The sequence below is a fragment of the Urocitellus parryii genome, chromosome 7 (genome assembly GCF_045843805.1).
Source record: "Urocitellus parryii isolate mUroPar1 chromosome 7, mUroPar1.hap1, whole genome shotgun sequence".
Lineage (NCBI taxonomy): Eukaryota > Metazoa > Chordata > Mammalia > Rodentia > Sciuridae > Urocitellus > Urocitellus parryii.
In genome coordinates this window covers 50,821,777-50,828,715 of record NC_135537.1, presented here as the reverse complement: position 1 = coordinate 50,828,715, position 6,939 = coordinate 50,821,777, and positions in this window count along the sequence as shown.

Sequence of the window (6,939 nt, the reverse complement as noted above, 5' to 3'; positions counted from 1 at the left end):
CAGCATAGTGGTTTATTGAAAACATCAGGAGATAAATAAGAGGGTTTGAGGGTAGTTCACTTACATCCCTTATGCTCCTCCATCATTACTTATTTTTATCACTTTTCTTCGATTTAGTTGCCCTTTGAACTCTGAATAATGATTTTCTAAGCTGAAATTTTGATATTTTGTCCCGAAGCCATTACTAAGGCTTTTATGCAGTGGACATGGTTAAAAATTCAAAACAATATAAATAGTGTGCATTTTTACAGCTAATATTGGCCTTGGCACCAGTTTGGATAAGTAGCTATTTTTAGGAAAAAAACAAGCAGGTGTTTTACTTTATTATCTTCTGGGTTTGGTCTACCACCTGGATCTAAAATTATCTTTCTTATTTTGTTGCAGTAGATATTCACTAAAATGTCTATTGCAGGTATATTGTATCTTCATGTCTGAAAGTCTTGTTTTCATATTTTCTAAATAGTTAGTGTTTAAAATTCTAAATTTGAAGTATTTTCCCTTTTGAAATTTGAGGTCATTAATTCCTTAACTTTGAGCATGTGGTGATGATGAAATATCTGAATATTATAGCTAAAAGATATTGAGTGCTTAAACCAATCATTAATATCAGTGTTTATATCTACATCCACATTTATATCATTCTGCAACATCCCTATTAGGAAACATTATTATGGCCATTTTATAAATAAAAAACTTGGGCATTGAGAAGTTAAGTAACATATGCAAGATCACAAAGCTGGCAGGTGCCCATGTCAGGATTCAAATGAGAATGTCTGGTTTTAAAAAAAAAATGGACGTAGTTGGTCTACTGCCACAGATGCTGATTCATTTTTAATTTTGTTACTAGTAGATTTTGAAAAAAAATGTAGTTGTAAATGAACACAATATCTTTATTTACTTATATTTTATGTAATACTGAAGATCAAACCCAGTGCCTCACACATGAGAGGCAAGCACTGAGCTACAGCCCTAGCCCTGCTAGTAGCTTTTATTCTTTCCCTCTTCCACTTGGAACATTTTAGGATGTTCTCTCTACAACCAAAGTTTCTCAGTGTTTTCTTCAGATACAGGCCTGTTTTGTTGAGCATGGAGAAGGCCATTTCAATGTGAAAACTTGTGGCCTCTGCAGATCCGTGGAATCCTGTGTCATGATCATCATCGTGATCATCAGTTTTCCATGTATTCTTTTTTCTATTGCTTTGTAACAAATTACCACAAACTATGTGACTTAAAGCAGTGCTTACTTATTAGCTGATAGTTCTGCTTCATTTCAGTAGGTTCAGGTGGGTTCTTTGATTGACCTCTCAGTAGGCTGAAATTGAGGGCTGCGATCCTTTCTGGAGAGTCCAGGGGACAATCCCTTGCAGCCCTTCTTCAGGTTATTGGTAGATTTCAGTGTCTTATAACTATAAAGCTGAGTGCCCGGTCACCCAGGACTGATCTCAGGTCCTAAAAGCTGCTTCTGTTCCTTTATCTATGAACCCACTTCAGCCTAAAAGGCAATAATTACATGAAAAGTGCCCCTCAGGGCTTCACATCTCTCACTTCCTCTTCAGTTACCAGCCAAAGAAAATTCTATGCTTTTACAAGGCTCTGATCCTTAGATTGAGCCCACCTAGATAATATCCCTTTTGATTAATTTAAAGTCAACCAATTTTCAACCTTAATTACATGTGCAAAATGCTGTATCACACTAATAATAGGTGATATCTCATGGTTTGCTATCAAAGTCACCATTTTAGGGGTCAAATTTGGACCTGCCAATCACATCCACTCCACCTCCTTTCTCTGTTCCCTTCAAATGGTCACATGCTAGATTTCACTCTTTTGTTCATATTTTCAGTCATTCTGCCTTTTTATCCTTTATTTTAGGAAATTTATTCTACTGTATTTCATGTTTTATTTCATTGTCTTTAGGAGAAATGCATTCTTTTAAAAAGAGTTTTTCTTATTTATTTCAAACAAATTGTTATTATTGTTTTATGACATAATATATTTTTGAAATCACTGGTTGTAAAGATTTTAACAGATTGCTTTCTGTTCTTTGAATGATTTGTTCTCGCCAATGGTCATTTTTACTACATTTATTTTAAATTTTTAACATTTGTATTTCTGGTATTATATATAGTGATTTTTAGTCACCTGTTCATATTTTGGACACTATTACTAACAAGGATGGGTGAGTTTCCTTTGACATGCAGGTCTGCTTCCCATAGAGATTGAGAACTTGGGGCAAAGTATGGTACTAACTGGGCATGTTTTCTGATGGATGTTTAGGAGAGTAGGTAGAGAGCTGTCTGGTCACACAAATAAAAGTATAAGGATTTTTGGAGGTGCTTACTTCAGAGGCATGCTTTAGCTTTCCCCAAGCAGATGATTTCATTTCTCTGGAGCACACTGTCAAGTGGTGCACTTAGGAGAAGGTCTGCCCATCTGTGTAATAATTCTGGAAGAGAAATTAGGTTTCTGACTGGTAACCTTTATATTTCATGTAAATATTTTAAATACATTTTTTCTGTTTTCAGTCTTATTTCTCACTTTGGCTTTTTGTTCTACCACAGAACTTTGGGTCCAAGTCCTCGTCAAGTTATATTCCAGGAAATACATTCACACCTATCTTATAACATTTTTATGGCATATTCTGGCCTTTAGCTGCCCCTCCCTATTTCAGCTGTCCATCTGCTCACATACAACTTCATATGTGAAATATTTGGAGGGTAGATTAAGGCAAGCTAAAAGCCAGAATCAAAGGCTGGGATTCTTACCCAGGGTCTTGAGTAGGATAAGCAAGGACTGTGCCACTGAGCCATACTCCCAGTACTCTGAAAAAAAAAAATGAAATCTTTCATTCTCTTATATACTTCTCATTCTTTTCTCTAGTAGGACATTATTTATGTTGTGCTTCAAAGTATTTTTAGGAGTAGTTGGTGGGAACGGGGAAAATAAAGGAAAACGTACTTCCCACTTGTGTATGTTGGAGTGAGACTGACTGTTTTTTTTTTAAACACATAGATGGATTAGTTAGTTATGTATATTTAGAGATTGTCGATCATGGCATAGTGATTTCAAACACACACTTTGACCTTACAAAGGCCTGTTAACTATACTCTCTTTAGCTGAATGCTTAGCCACAGTTGTCTCAGGAGTACCACTGCTAAAACTAACAACTGAGATAGCATATGATTCATATTTAGCATAAAGTATATCCCATGTTATGTACTTAATGTTCAGTAATAACTATTTTTCTTAGGTAACAGCAAAACATTGAGAAATGATTGCATGACAAAGTATTATGGGCAATTTGTTTTGTATTTGTGGGTATAAACATTATCATTATCTGATGTTGATTGAAACCTAATATGTCATGGGCAATGAAATACAATACTTTAATGAGAAAAATGTTTTTCTATAAATATAATTAAAACTAGTTGCATGTAATATGTATGTTTTATTTTAATGGGGCAAAGATTCTCCTTTGGGGAAATATTTTCAATTTTCCTAATGCCCATGTATAGTAAAATGTTTTATAAACAGATATTATTGTTTGAGTCAGACATTCTAAGGTTTTATGTTTCTTTTGTATGAGCAAATAAATTTATTTCTTCATATAATTTTTGAAAGGAAACATTGCTAAATATAATATATATCTGAAACATAAAAATAACTTTAAGCATACATAATTTATGTAATTTTAGCATGTCTATAGTCTCTAATATATTCTAGTATGTTACATTTTTATATATACATACAGTCCATATGTTATACATACATATATACACACATATACACATACACACACACACATATAAAAACTTAGGTAAATGGTCTCATTATTCTCTGTAAACCTGAATACTTGCTTCTTCATTCAGACAGAATTCATTCCAGTTAATGAGGTGCTGAATAATTATTATCTTTGAGAAAAGGAGAAACTAGCTACTTTTAAGTCTTAGTTCACTTATTATTGAGTGCTAGAAAATAATTCTGATACTGTGTGTGTGTGCATGTGTATATATGTATATATGTGTGTATTTATCATATGTAGTATATATGTAATATATATGTATTACTATAATTTAAAAATTAGAAATACAAACCAAATGTATTCTGTTGAGAAAAAAAAAAGAATATGTAGGTATTTTAGTCAGCCTTTTCACTGCTCTGACCCAATGAGCCGACCAGCAAGATTCTAGAGAAGGAAGTTTATATGAAGCTCACAATTTCAGAGGTCTTAGTCCATAGAAGACCGGCTCCTTTCAGGGCTGGAGATGAGGCAGAATATAATAATGGGAGAAGGTGGCAGAAGGAAGCAGCTCACATGGCGATCAGAAAGCAGAGAAAGAGACTCCACTGGCCAGATACAAATATATACCCAAAGCCACACCCTCAATTCCCACCTCCTCCAGCCACACCCTACCACTTCAGTTACCACTCAGTTAATCCCTATCAGGGATTAATTCGCTGAATGGGTTGAGACTCTCACAACCCAATCATTTCTCCGCTGAATCTTCTTGCTTTGTCTCACATGTGAGCTTTTGGGGGACACCACATCGAAACTATAATACTAGGTATGTGAGCAGTCACCCATTCATCTTTGAATTTTGTCTTCTCTCTTCAGAACACATTAGGTTATCATCTCATTTTATGGGCCTTTGGATATTTTATGACAAATTACCACATCCATCAGTGGCACTGAAAACATTTTGTGGTTAATGTGCCTGACTTTCAGATATGTTAGTTTTCATCTGTGAATCATGAATATCATTATATAATTTATCAATTGTCATAAGTAAGACATTAAGTTTTGCATTGAAAATCTTACATCTTTTTCTTATTTCTTGGGATCTTTTTTTGTATTTGTCATATTTGTCAACATTTTCTTTAGAAAGCTTTTGTTTGGAACAAATTTCGATGTTTTATCTAACTTAAAACATCATTTGTGTTGCTACATGTCTTTTGTTCTCTGATCATCTTTGTACTCTATACTCACTTACTAAAATCATTCAGTGGGCACTACCAGACACTAATAACTACTAATAACTGCTAGGACTGTGTATCCTTATCAGATCTGTTATCTAGACCTGTCACATAAGAGCATGTGGCATATGTTCTGAGCTCTCAGTACAATTATTCTGACTTGTACAGGCTCAAACAAAGCCCACAGGTGAGACACAGGAACTTGTTTTTCCTTGAGGCAGGTGTGCAGAGACTCCTATACCTCAGACCCCAACATAATCACAGGCTGCACTTCTCCTTTGTCACTCAGTAATTCTAATTTCAGAGCTTCCTTTATAGAGAAGAAACATACACACACACTCATTCTTTGCTGTTTTATTGGACATGTCTTCCTCAATATCCTGAGGGATGTCTAAAACTTATATCAAAAAACCAAGCTTACTTCTAGCCCTCTCTGTGCAAACTCCCTCCAACATACACACCACACTCAATAACAGTCCTTAAATCTGATACTTCTGTCAGAATAGAAATATCAGTAACCCATTATGTCTCATTATCCCTTTTATGAAATTCCTAAAAAAATTAAATTGAGCAAGAAATATACCACTTATGATAACTTTGAAATAAATATTTTTGTCTTTAGAATTCTATTCTTTTGAGAAAAATAATAGATGAATGATTAATGATAATATTCCTTAATATTATTAATGATAGTAAATTATATAATAAGCTCTAGCTTACAATTTCCAGTCTATTTTGATACACCTGTGTCAATTTCATTAAAATATTTCCAGAATTTAAAACTTGGGACTTAGTAGGATAAGCCAGTTTCCCAACTTGGTATTTTCAATTTCCAACCTCTTTTTATTTTATGTTTTTTCAATTTAATGTTAATTTTATTTTATTAAAATTTTCAAAGCTACCACAAACATTCTTCTTCTTTTATCTGTACACAGATTTATATTTTCTTTATCAGTAACACATTTCATTGCTTAATGTAGTCTCAGTATAATTGTTCTTTTATGTTCAAAGTAGAATGACTTTTTATGAAGAAATGTGCTTATATATTTTTATTTTTATAATTTTTTAAAAAATCACAAAGTCACATTGAATTTGCACTGATAATACTTTTTTTTAAAGAGAGAATTTTTTAATTTTTTTTTTCAGTTTTCAGTGGACACAACATCTTTATTTTTATGTGGTGCTGAGGATCGAACATAGCGCCCCGAGCATGCCAGGCGAGCATGCTACCGCTTGAGCCACATCCCCAGCCCCATGATAATACTTCTTCAACATCTGTTTATTTCATACCATCTGGCATCCTTTTTCAAGTCTACTACCTTCACTCCTTATTATATTTCACCATGGGGAGCCTTTGATGAGCCATTGTGTCAGGGGCTACTTTAGAGAGAAGTGGGACCCTCAGATGGCAACATTTGAGCTGGTGATAATGGGAAGATAAACAGGAACCAACACAATTCTAACAGACCCTCTGCTCTTCACTGTTGCTCTTCACCCACTCAGATCCTTCTCTTCCAGGCAAAGGTCCTGAGACAGGAATACTGGGAAAATGAGTTTATTCAATGACTCAAATTGTCAGCGATGACAAATTCAAATTCCTTGAAGATAATCAAGGACAGTTGCCTTCCATGTCAGTATGGTTTCTTTGTTTACTTTTCTATACTACAGAAGGTCAGCACATTTTATATTCTCCAGAAAAATTAAGCAAAACCACACAAAACAACAACAAAAATTGCATGCTATTCGTTGTTGCTTTTGCAACACGTCTGCAGGACCTGCCTGACTTACCCCTCCCCAGGATCATCTCCAATGTGACCTCTTCTATGACATTTTCCCCAGAGAATTGTGTTCTTCCTTCTACTCCTATATTCCCTTAGCCTCTGGAAAATACCTCTGTTAAAACACCTGTCACATTAGAATTCAATCATTTTTTTTTTACATGTTTGTTTATCCAATTAGATTGAG